This window comes from Crinia signifera, chromosome 1 (genome assembly GCF_055691185.1).
Source record: "Crinia signifera chromosome 1, ASM5569118v1, whole genome shotgun sequence".
Classification (NCBI taxonomy): Eukaryota; Metazoa; Chordata; class Amphibia; order Anura; family Myobatrachidae; genus Crinia; species Crinia signifera.
The window spans coordinates 213,232,479-213,246,049 of record NC_139217.1 but is presented as its reverse complement, the minus strand read 5'-3'; positions in this window follow the sequence as shown (position 1 = coordinate 213,246,049).

Below are 13,571 nucleotides of genomic sequence, written 5' to 3'. Positions count from 1 at the left end.
CAGTTGCATCAACCAATCAGATGATCTCAATTCTGAACTAATTTGCATAAGGGCTTTATTTGCTCTCCATAACTTACTGAGGTCCTTCCTAACCCTAGTTTAATTGAAAACCTACAAAACCAGCCACAGATAGTTGATAACAAGAGCATTCTTGACCAATTGTCTTGCTGGTTGAAGACTAATGCATGATAGTCCCAGCAAAAGTTGTAAAATAGAAAACTGTTGACTGACAGTATATAAACCAATCAGAATGGCTTATTTTGAATGACAGTTGCATCAACCAATCAGATGATCTCAATTCTGAACTAATTTGCATAAGGTCTTTATTTGCTCTCCATAACTTACTGAGGTCCTTCCTAACCCTAGTTTAATTGAAAACCTACAAAACCAGCCACAGATAGTTGATAACAAGAACATTCTTGACCAATTGTCTTGCTGGTTGAAGACTAATGCTTGATAGTCCCAGCAAAAGTTGTAAAATAGAGAACTGTTGACTGACAGTACATAAACCAATCAGAATGGCTTATTTTGAATGACAGTTGCATCAACCAATCAGATGGTCTCAATTCTGAACTAATTTGCATAAGGGCTTTATTTGCTCTCCATAACTTACTGAGGTCCTTCCTAACCCTAGTTTAATTGAAAACCTACAAAACCAGCCACAGATAGTTGATAACAAGAGCATTCTTGACCAATTGTCTTGCTGGTTGAAGACTAATGCATGATAGTCCCAGCAAAAGTTGTGAAATAGAGAACTGTTGACTGACAGTACATAAACCAATCAGAATGGTGTATTTTGAATGACAATTGCATCAACCAATCAGATGGTCTCAATTCTAAAGTAATTTGCATAAGGGCTTTATTTGCTCTCCATAACTTACTGAGGTCCTTCCTGACCCTAGTTTAATTGAAAACCTATAAAACCAGCCACAGATAGTTGATAACAAGAGCATTCTTGACCAATTGTCTTGCTGGTTGAAGACTAATGCATGATAGTCCCAGCAAAAGTTGTAAAATAGAAAACTGTTGACTGACAGTACATAAACCAATCAGAATGGCTTATTTTGAATGACAATTGCATCAACCAATCAGATGGTCTCAATTCTAAACTAATTTGCATAAGGGCTTTATTTGCTCTCCATAACTTACTGAGGTCTTTCCTAACCCTAGTTTAATTGAACACCTGCAGAACCAGCCACAGATAGTTGATAACAAGGGCATTCTTGACCAATTGTCTTGCTGGTTGAAGACTAATGCATGATAGTCCCAGCAAAAGTTGTAAAATAGAAAACTGTTGACTGACAGTATATAAACCAATCAGAATGGCTTATTTTGAATGACAGTTGCATCAACCAATCAGATGATCTCAATTCTGAACTAATTTGCATAAGGGCTTTATTTGCTCTCCATAACTTACTGAGGTCCTTCCTAACCCTAGTTTAATTGAAAACCTACAAAACCAGCCACAGATAGTTGATAACAAGAGCATTCTTGACCAATTGTCTTGCTGGTTGAAGACTAATGCATGATAGTCCCAGCAAAAGTTGTAAAATAGAAAACTGTTGACTGACAGTATATAAACCAATCAGAATGGCTTATTTTGAATGACAGTTGCATCAACCAATCAGATGATCTCAATTCTGAACTAATTTGCATAAGGTCTTTATTTGCTCTCCATAACTTACTGAGGTCCTTCCTAACCCTAGTTTAATTGAAAACCTACAAAACCAGCCACAGATAGTTGATAACAAGAACATTCTTGACCAATTGTCTTGCTGGTTGAAGACTAATGCTTGATAGTCCCAGCAAAAGTTGTAAAATAGAGAACTGTTGACTGACAGTACATAAACCAATCAGAATGGCTTATTTTGAATGACAGTTGCATCAACCAATCAGATGGTCTCAATTCTGAACTAATTTGCATAAGGGCTTTATTTGCTCTCCATAACTTACTGAGGTCCTTCCTAACCCTAGTTTAATTGAAAACCTACAAAACCAGCCACAGATAGTTGATAACAAGAGCATTCTTGACCAATTGTCTTGCTGGTTGAAGACTAATGCATGATAGTCCCAGCAAAAGTTGTGAAATAGAGAACTGTTGACTGACAGTACATAAACCAATCAGAATGGTGTATTTTGAATGACAATTGCATCAACCAATCAGATGGTCTCAATTCTAAAGTAATTTGCATAAGTGCTTTATTTGCTCTCCATAACTTACTGAGGTCCTTCCTGACCCTAGTTTAATTGAAAACCTATAAAACCAGCCACAGATAGTTGATAACAAGAGCATTCTTGACCAATTGTCTTGCTGGTTGAAGACTAATGCATGATAGTCCCAGCAAAAGTTGTAAAATAGAAAACTGTTGACTGACAGTACATAAACCAATCAGAATGGCTTATTTTGAATGACAATTGCATCAACCAATCAGATGGTCTCAATTCTAAACTAATTTGCATAAGGGCTTTATTTGCTCTCCATAACTTACTGAGGTCTTTCCTAACCCTAGTTTAATTGAACACCTGCAGAACCAGCCACAGATAGTTGATAACAAGTGCATTCTTGACCAATTGTCTTGCTGGTTGAAGACTAATGCATGATAGTCCCAGCAAAAGTTGTAACATAGAAAACTGTTGACTGACAGTATATAAACCAATCAGAATGGCTTATTTTGAATGACAGTTGCATCAACCAATCAGATGATCTCAATTCTGAACTAATTTGCATAAGGGCTTTATTTGCTCTCCATAACTTACTGAGGTCCTTCCTAACCCTAGTTTAATTGAAAACCTACAAAACCAGCCACAGATAGTTGATAACAAGAGCATTCTTTACCAATTGTCTTGCTGGTTGAAGACTAATGCATGATAGTCCCAGCAAAAGTTGTGAAATAAAGAACTGTTGACTGACAGTACATAAACCATTCAGAATGTCTTATTTTGAATGACAATTGCATCAACCAATCAGATGGTCTCAATTCTAAACTAATTTGCATAAGGGCTTTATTTGCTCTCCATAACTTACTGAGGTCCTTCCTAACCCTAGTTTAATTGAAAACCTACAAAACCAGCCACAGATAGTTGATAACAAGAGCATTCTTGACAAATTGTCTTGCTGGTTGAAGACTAATGCATGATAGTCCCAGCAAAAGTTGTAAAATAGAGAACTGTTGACTGACAGTACATAAACCAATCAGAATGGTGTATTTTGAATGACAATTGCATCAACCAATCAGATGGTCTCAATTCTAAACTAATTTGCATAAGGGCTTTATTTGCTCTCCATAACTTACTGAGGTCTTTCCTAACCCTAGTTTAATTGAAAACCTACAAAACCAGCCACAGATAGTTGATAACAAGGGCATTCTTGACCAATTGTCTTGCTGGTTGAAGACTAATGCATGATAGTCCCAGCAAAAGTTGTAAAATAGAAAACTGTTGACTGACAGTACATAAACCAATCAGAATGGCTTATTTTGAATGACAGTTGCATAAACCAATCATATGATCTCAATTCTGAACTAATTTGCATAAGGGCTTTATTTGCTCTCCATAACTTACTGAGGTCTTTCCTAACCCTAGTTTAATTGAATACCTGCAGAACCAGCCACAGATAGTTGATAACAAGAGCATTCTTGACCAGTTGTCTTGCTGGTTGAAGACTAATGGATGATAGTCCCAGCAAAAGTTGTAAAATAGAAAACTGTTGACTGACAGTATATAAACCAATCAGAATGGCTTATTTTGAATGACAGTTGCATCAACCAATCAGATGATCTCAATTCTGAACTAATTTGCATAAGGGCTTTATTTGCTCTCCATAACTTACTGAGGTCCTTCCTAACCCTAGTTTAATTGAAAACCTACAAAACCAGCCACAGATAGTTGATAACAAGAGCATTCTTGACCAATTGTCTTGCTGGTTGAAGACTAATGCATGATAGTCCCAGCAAAAGTTGTAAAATAGAGAACTGTTGACTGACAGTACATAAACCAATCAGAATGGCTTATTTTAAATGACAGTTGCATCACCCAATCAGATGGTCTCAATTCTGAACTAATTTGCATAAGGGCTTTATTTGCTCTTTATAACTTACTGAGGTCCTTCCTCACCCTATTCTAATTGAACACCTGCAGAACCAGCCACAGATAGTTGATAACAAGAACATTATTGACCAATTGTCTTGCTGGTTGAAGACTATTGCATGATGGTCCCAGCAAACGTTGTAAAATAGGAAACTGTTGACTGATGATACATAAACCAATCAGAATTGCTTATTTTGAATGACAGTTGCATCATCCAATCAGATGGTCTCAATTCTGAACTAATTTGCATAATGGCTTTATTTGCTCTTCATAACTTACTGAGGTCCTTCCTCACCCTAGTCTAATTGAACACCTGCAGAACCAGCCACAGATAGTTGATAACAAGAGCATTCTTGACCAATTGTCTTGCTGGTTGAAGACTAATGCATGATAGTCCCAGCAAAAGTTGTAAAATAGAAAACTGTTGACTGACAGTATATAAACCAATCAGAATGGCTTATTTTGAATGACAGTTGCATCAACCAATCAGATGATCTCAATTCTGAACTAATTTGCATAAGGGCTTTATTTGCTCTCCATAACTTACTGAGGTCCTTCCTAACCCTAGTTTAATTGAAAACCGACAAAACCAGATACAGATAGTTGAGAACAAGAGCATTCATGACCAATTGTCTTGCTGGTTGAAGACTAATGCATGATAGTCCCAGCAAAAGTTGTAAAATAGGAAACTGTTGACTGATGGTACATAAACCAATCAGAATGGCTTATTTTGAAAGACAGTTGCATCAACCAATCAGATGGTCTCAATTCTGAACTAATTTACATAATGGCTTTATTTGCTCTTCATAACTTACTGAGGTCCTTCCTCACCCTAGTCTAATTGAACACCTGCAGAACCAGCCACAGATAGTTGATAACAAGAACATTCTTGACCAATTGTCTTGCTGGTTAAAGGCTATTGCGTGATGGTGCCAGCAAAATTTGTAAAATAGAAAACTGTTGACTACATTCTTGACCAATTGTCTTGCTGGTTGAAGACTATTGCATGATGGTCCCAGCAAAAGTTATAAAATAGAAAACTGTTGACTGATGGTACATAAACCAATCAGAATGGCTTATTTTGAATGACAATTGCATCAACTAAACAGATGGTCTCAATTCTGAACTAATTTGCATAAGGGCTTTATTTGCTCTCCATAACTTACTGAGGTCCTTCCTAACCCTAGTTTAATTGAAAACCTACAAAACCAGAAACAGATAGTTGATAACAAGAGCATTCTTTACCAATTGTCTTGCTGGTTGAAGACTAATGCATGATAGTCCCAGCAAAAGTTGTGAAATAAAGAACTGTTGACTGACAGTACATAAACCAATCAGAATGTCTTATTTTGAATGACAATTGCATCAACCAATCAGATGGTATTAATTCTAAACTAATTTGCATAAGGGCTTTATTTGCTCTCCATAACTTAGTGAGGTCCTTCCTCACCCTAGTCTAATTGAACACCTGCAGAACCAGCCACAGATAGTTGATAACAAGAGCATTCATGACCAATTGTCTTGCTGGTTGAAGACTAATGCATGATAGTCCCAGCAAAAGTTGTAAAATAGGAAACTGTTGACTGATGGTACATAAACCAATCAGAATGGCTTATTTTGAATGACAATTGCATCAACCAATCAGATGGTCTCAATTATGAACTAATTTGCATAAGGGCTTTATTTGCTCTCCATAACTTACTGAGGTCCTTCCTAACCCTAGTTTAATTGAAAACCTACAAAACCAGCCACAGATAATTGATAACAAGAGCATTCTTGACCAATTGTCTTGCTGGTTGAAGACTAATGCATGATAGTCCCAGCAAAAGTTGTGAAATAAAGAACTGTTGACTGACAGTACATAAACCAATCAGAATGTCTTATTTTGAATGACAATTGCATCAACCAATCAGATGGTCTCAATTCTAAACTAATTTGCATAAGGGCTTTATTTGCACTCCATAACTTACTGAGGTCCTTCCTAACCCTAGTTTAATTGAAAACCTACAAAACCAGCCACAGATAGTTGATAACAAGAGCATTCTTTACCAATTGTCTTGCTGGTTGAAGATTAATGCATGATAGTCCCAGCAAAAGTTGTAAAATAGAGAACTGTTGACTGACAGTACATAAACCAATCAGAATGGCTTATTTTGAATGACAATTGCATCAACCAATCAGATGGTCTCAATTCTAAACTAATTTGCATAATGGCTTTATTTGCTCGCCATAACTTACTGAGGTCTTTCCTAACCCTAGTTTAATTGAAAACTTACAAAACCAGCCACAGATAGTTGATAACAAGAGCATTCTTGACCAATTGTCTTGCTGGTTGAAGACTAATGCATGATAGTCCCAGCAAAAGTTGTAAAATAGAAAACTGTTGACTGACAGTACATAAACCAATCAGAATGGCTTATTTAGAATGACAGTTGCATCAACCAATCATATGATCTCAATTCTGAACCAATTTGCATAAGGGCTTTATTTGCTCTTCATAACTTACTGAGGTCCTTCCTCACCCTATTCTAATTGAACACCTGCAGAACCAGCCACAGATAGTTGATAACAAGAGCATTCTTGACCAATTGTCTTGCTGGTTGAAGACTAATGCATGATAGTCCCAGCAAAAGTTGTAAAATAGAGAACTGTTGACTGACAGTACATAAACCAATCAGAATGGCTTATTTTGAATGACAATTGCATCAACCAATCAGATGGTCTTAATTCTAAACTAATTTGCATAAGGGCTTTATTTGCTCTCCATAACTTACTGAGGTCCTTCCTAACCCTAGTTTAATTGAAAACCTACAAAACCAGCCACAGATAGTTGATAACAAGAGCATTCTTGACCAATTGTCTTGCTGGTTGAAGACTAATGCATGATAGTCCCAGCAAAAGTTGTGAAATAGAGAACTGTTGACTGACAGTACATAAACCAATCAGAATGGTGTATTTTGAATGACAATTGCATCAACCAATCAGATGGTCTCAATTCTAAAGTAATTTGCATAAGGGCTTTATTTGCTCTCCATAACTTACTGAGGTCCTTCCTGACCCTTGTTTAATTGAAAACCTATAAAACCAGCCACAGATAGTTGATAACAAGAGCATTCTTGACCAATTGTCTTGCTGGTTGAAGACTAGTGCATGATAGTACCAGCAAAAGTTGTAAAATAGAAAACTGTTGACTGACAGTACATAAACCAATCAGAATGGCTTATTTTGAATGACAGTTGCATCAACCAATCAGATGATCTCAATTCTGAACTAATTTGCATAAGGGCTTTATTTGCTCTCCATAACTTACTGAGGTCCTTCCTAACCCTAGTTTAATTGAAAACCTACAAAACCAGCCACAGATAGTTGATAACAAGAGCATTCTTGACCAATTGTCTTGCTGGTTGAAGACTAATGCATGATAGTCCCAGCAAAAGTTGTAAAATAGAAAACTGTTGACTGACAGTATATAAACCAATCAGAATGGCTTATTTTGAATGACAGTTGCATCAACCAATCAGATGATCTCAATTCTGAACTAATTTGCATAAGGTCTTTATTTGCTCTCCATAACTTACTGAGGTCCTTCCTAACCCTAGTTTAATTGAAAACCTACAAAACCAGCCACAGATAGTTGATAACAAGAACATTCTTGACCAATTGTCTTGCTGGTTGAAGACTAATGCTTGATAGTCCCAGCAAAAGTTGTAAAATAGAGAACTGTTGACTGACAGTACATAAACCAATCAGAATGGCTTATTTTGAATGACAGTTGCATCAACCAATCAGATGGTCTCAATTCTGAACTAATTTGCATAAGGGCTTTATTTGCTCTCCATAACTTACTGAGGTCCTTCCTAACCCTAGTTTAATTGAAAACCTACAAAACCAGCCACAGATAGTTGATAACAAGAGCATTCTTGACCAATTGTCTTGCTGGTTGAAGACTAATGCATGATAGTCCCAGCAAAAGTTGTGAAATAGAGAACTGTTGACTGACAGTACATAAACCAATCAGAATGGTGTATTTTGAATGACAATTGCATCAACCAATCAGATGGTCTCAATTCTAAAGTAATTTGCATAAGGGCTTTATTTGCTCTCCATAACTTACTGAGGTCCTTCCTGACCCTAGTTTAATTGAAAACCTATAAAACCAGCCACAGATAGTTGATAACAAGAGCATTCTTGACCAATTGTCTTGCTGGTTGAAGACTAATGCATGATAGTCCCAGCAAAAGTTGTAAAATAGAAAACTGTTGACTGACAGTACATAAACCAATCAGAATGGCTTATTTTGAATGACAATTGCATCAACCAATCAGATGGTCTCAATTCTAAACTAATTTGCATAAGGGCTTTATTTGCTCTCCATAACTTACTGAGGTCTTTCCTAACCCTAGTTTAATTGAACACCTGCAGAACCAGCCACAGATAGTTGATAACAAGGGCATTCTTGACCAATTGTCTTGCTGGTTGAAGACTAATGCATGATAGTCCCAGCAAAAGTTGTAAAATAGAAAACTGTTGACTGACAGTATATAAACCAATCAGAATGGCTTATTTTGAATGACAGTTGCATCAACCAATCAGATGATCTCAATTCTGAACTAATTTGCATAAGGGCTTTATTTGCTCTCCATAACTTACTGAGGTCCTTCCTAACCCTAGTTTAATTGAAAACCTTCAAAATCAGCCACAGATAGTTGATAACAAGAGCATTCTTGACCAATTGTCTTGCTGGTTGAAGACTAATGCATGATAGTCCCAGCAAAAGTTGTAAAATAGAAAACTGTTGACTGACAGTATATAAACCAATCAGAATGGCTTATTTTGAATGACAGTTGCATCAACCAATCAGATGATCTCAATTCTGAACTAATTTGCATAAGGTCTTTATTTGCTCTCCATAACTTACTGAGGTCCTTCCTAACCCTAGTTTAATTGAAAACCTACAAAACCAGCCACAGATAGTTGATAACAAGAGCATTCTTGACCAATTGTCTTGCTGGTTGAAGACTAATGCTTGATAGTCCCAGCAAAAGTTGTAAAATAGAGAACTGTTGACTGACAGTACATAAACCAATCAGAATGGCTTATTTTGAATGACAGTTGCATCAACCAATCAGATGGTCTCAATTCTGAACTAATTTGCATAAGGGCTTTATTTGCTCTTCATAACTTACTGAGGTCCTTCCTCACCCTAGTCTAATTAAACACCTGCAGAACCAGCCACAGATAGTTGATAACACGAACATTCTTGACCAATTGTCTTGCTGGTTGAAGGCTATTGCGTGATGTTGCCAGCAAAAGTTGTAAAATAGAAAACTGTTGACTACATTCTTGACCAATTGTCTTGCTGGTAGAAGACTATTGCATGATGGTCCCAGCAAAAGTTATAAAATAGAAAACTGTTGACTGACAGCACATAAACCAATCAGAATGGCTTATTTTGAATGACAATTGCATCAACCAATCAGATGGTCTCAATTCTAAACTAATTTGCATAAGGGCTTTATTTGCTCTCCATAACTTACTGAGGTCTTTCCTAACCCTAGTTTAATTGAAAACCTACCAAACCAGCCACAGATAGTTGATAACAAGAGCATTCTTGACCAATTGTCTTGCTGGTTGAAGACTAATGCATAATAGTCCCAGCAAAAGTTGTAAAATAGAAAACTGTTGACTGACAGTACATAAACCAATCAGAATGGCTTATTTTGAATGACAGTTGCATCAACCAATCATATGATCTCAATTCTGAACCAATTTGCATAAGGGATTTATTTGCTCTTCATAACTTACTGAGGTCCTTCCTCACCCTAGTCTAATTGAAAACCTGCAGAACCAGCCACAGATAGTTGATAACAAGAGCATTCTTGACCAATTGTCTTGCTGGTTGAAGACTAATGCATGATAGTCCCAGCAAAAGTTGTAAAATAGAAAACTGTTGACTGACAGTATATAAACCAATCAGAATGGCTTATTTTGAATGACAGTTGCATCAACCAATCAGATGATCTCAATTCTGAACTAATTTGCATAAGGGCTTTATTTGCTCTCCATAACTTACTGAGGTCCTTCCTAACCCTAGTTAAATTGAAAACCTACAAAACCAGCCACAGATAGTTGATAACAAGAGCATTCTTGACCAAATGTCTTGCTGGTTGAAGACTAATGCATGATAGTCCCAGCAAAAGTTGTAAAATAGAGAACTGTTGACTGACAGGACATAAACCAATCAGAATGGCTTATTTTGAATGACAATTGCATCAACCAATCAGATGGTCTTAATTCTAAACTAATTTGAATAAGGGCTTTATTTGCTCTCCATAACTTAATGAGGTCCTTCCTAACCCTAGTTTAATTGAAAACCTACAAAACCAGCCACAGATAGTTGATAACAAGAGCATTCTTGACCAATTGTCCTGCTGGTTGAAGACTAATGCATGATAGTCCCAGCAAAAGTTGTAAAATAGAGATCTGTTGACTGACAGTACATAAACCAATCAGAATGGCTTATTTTGAATGACAATTGCATCAACCAATCAGATGGTCTCAATTCTAAACTAATTTGCATAAGGGCTTTATTTGCTCTCCATAACTTACTGAGGTCTTTCCTAACCCTAGTTTAATTGAACACCTGCAGAACCAGCCACAGATAGTTGATAACAAGAGCATTCTTGACCAATTGTCTTGCTGGTTGAAGACTAATGCATGATAGTCCCAGCAAAAGTTGTAAAATAGAAAACTGTTGACGGACAGTATATAAACCAATCCGAATGGCTTATTTTGAATGACAGTTGCATCAACCAATCAGATGATCTCAATTCTGAACTAATTTGCATAAGGGCTTTATTTGCTCTCCATAACTTACTGAGGTCCTTCCTAACCCTAGTTTAATTGAAAACCTACAAAACCAGCCACAGATAGTTGATAACAAGAGCATTCTTGAACAAATGTCTTGCTGGTTGAAGACTAATGCATGATAGTCCCAGCAAAAGTTGTAAAATAGAGAACTGTTGACTGACAGTACATAAACCAATCAGAATGGCTTATTTTGAATGACAATTGCATCAACCAATCAGATGGTCTTAATTCTAAACTAATTTGCATAAGGGCTTTATTTGCTCTCCATAACTTACTGAGGTCCTTCCTAACCCTAGTTTAATTGAAAACCTACAAAACCAGCCACAGATAGTTGATAACAAGAGCATTCTTGACCAATTGTCTTGCTGGTTGAAGACTAATGCATGATAGTCCCAGCAAAAGTTGTAAAATAGAGAACTGTTGACTGACAGTACATAAACCAATCAGAATGGTGTATTTTGAATGACAATTGCATCAACCAATCAGATGGTCTCAATTCTAAACCAATTTGCATAAGGGCTTTATTTGCTCTCCATAACTTACTGAGGTCCTTCCTAACCCTAGTTTAATTGAAAACCAATAAAACCAGCCACAGATAGTTGATAACAAGAGCATTCTTGACCAATTGTCTTGCTGGTTGAAGGCTATTGCGTGATGGTCCCAGCAAAAGTTATAAAATAGAAAACTGTTGACTGACAGCACATACACCAATCAGAATGGCTTATTTTGAATGACAATTGCATCAACCAATCTGATGGTCTCAATTCTAAACTAATTTGCATAAGGGCTTTATTTGCTCTCCATAACTTACTGAGGTCTTTCCTAACCCTAGTTTAATTGAAAACCTACAAAACCAGCCACAGATAGTTGATAACAAGAGCGTTCTTGACCAATTGTCTTGCTGGTTGAAGACTAATGCATGATAGTCCCAGCAAAAGTTGTAAAATAGAAAACTGTTGACTGACAGTACATAAACCAATCAGAATGGCTTATTTTGAATGACAGTTGCATCAACCAATCATATGATCTCAATTCTGAACTAATTTGCATAAGGGCTTTATTTGCTCTTCATAACTTACTGAGGTCCTACCTCACCCTAGTCTAATAGAACACCTGCAGAACCAGCCACAGATAGTTGATAACAAGAGCATTCTTGACCAATTGTCTTGCTGGTTGAAGGCTATTGCGTGATGGTGCCAGCAAAAGTTGTAAAATAGAAAACTGTTGACTACATTCTTGACCAATTGTCTTGCTGGTAGAAGACTATTGCATGATGGTCCCAGCAAAAGTTATAAAATAGAAAACTGTTGACTGACAGCACATAAACCAATCAGAATGGCTTATTTTGAATGACAATTGCATCAACCAATCAGATGGTCTCAATTCTAAACTAATTTGCATAAGGGCTTTATTTGCTCTCCATAACTTACTGAGGTCTTTCCTAACCCTAGTTTAATTGAACACCTGCAGAACCAGCCACAGATAGTTGATAACAAGAGCATTCTTGACCAATTGTCTTGCTGGTTGAAGACTAATGCATGATAGTCCCAGCAAAAGTTGTAAAATAGAAAACTGTTGACGGACAGTATATAAACCAATCCGAATGGCTTATTTTGAATGACAGTTGCATCAACCAATCAGATGATCTCAATTCTGAACTAATTTGCATAAGGGCTTTATTTGCTCTCCATAACTTACTGAGGTCCTTCCTAACCCTAGTTTAATTGAAAACCTACAAAACCAGCCACAGATAGTTGATAACAAGAGCATTCTTGAACAAATGTCTTGCTGGTTGAAGACTAATGCATGATAGTCCCAGCAAAAGTTGTAAAATAGAGAACTGTTGACTGACAGTACATAAACCAATCAGAATGGCTTATTTTGAATGACAATTGCATCAACCAATCAGATGGTCTTAATTCTAAACTAATTTGCATAAGGGCTTTATTTGCTCTCCATAACTTACTGAGGTCCTTCCTAACCCTAGTTTAATTGAAAACCTACAAAACCAGCCACAGATAGTTGATAACAAGAGCATTCTTGACCAATTGTCTTGCTGGTTGAAGACTAATGCATGATAGTCCCAGCAAAAGTTGTAAAATAGAGAACTGTTGACTGACAGTACATAAACCAATCAGAATGGTGTATTTTGAATGACAATTGCATCAACCAATCAGATGGTCTCAATTCTAAACCAATTTGCATAAGGGCTTTATTTGCTCTCCATAACTTACTGAGGTCCTTCCTAACCCTAGTTTAATTGAAAACCAATAAAACCAGCCACAGATAGTTGATAACAAGAGCATTCTTGACCAATTGTCTTGCTGGTTGAAGGCTATTGCGTGATGGTCCCAGCAAAAGTTATAAAATAGAAAACTGTTGACTGACAGCACATACACCAATCAGAATGGCTTATTTTGAATGACAATTGCATCAACCAATCTGATGGTCTCAATTCTAAACTAATTTGCATAAGGGCTTTATTTGCTCTCCATAACTTACTGAGGTCTTTCCTAACCCTAGTTTAATTGAAAACCTACAAAACCAGCCACAGATAGTTGATAACAAGAGCGTTCTTGACCAATTGTCTTGCTGGTTGAAGACTAATGCATGAT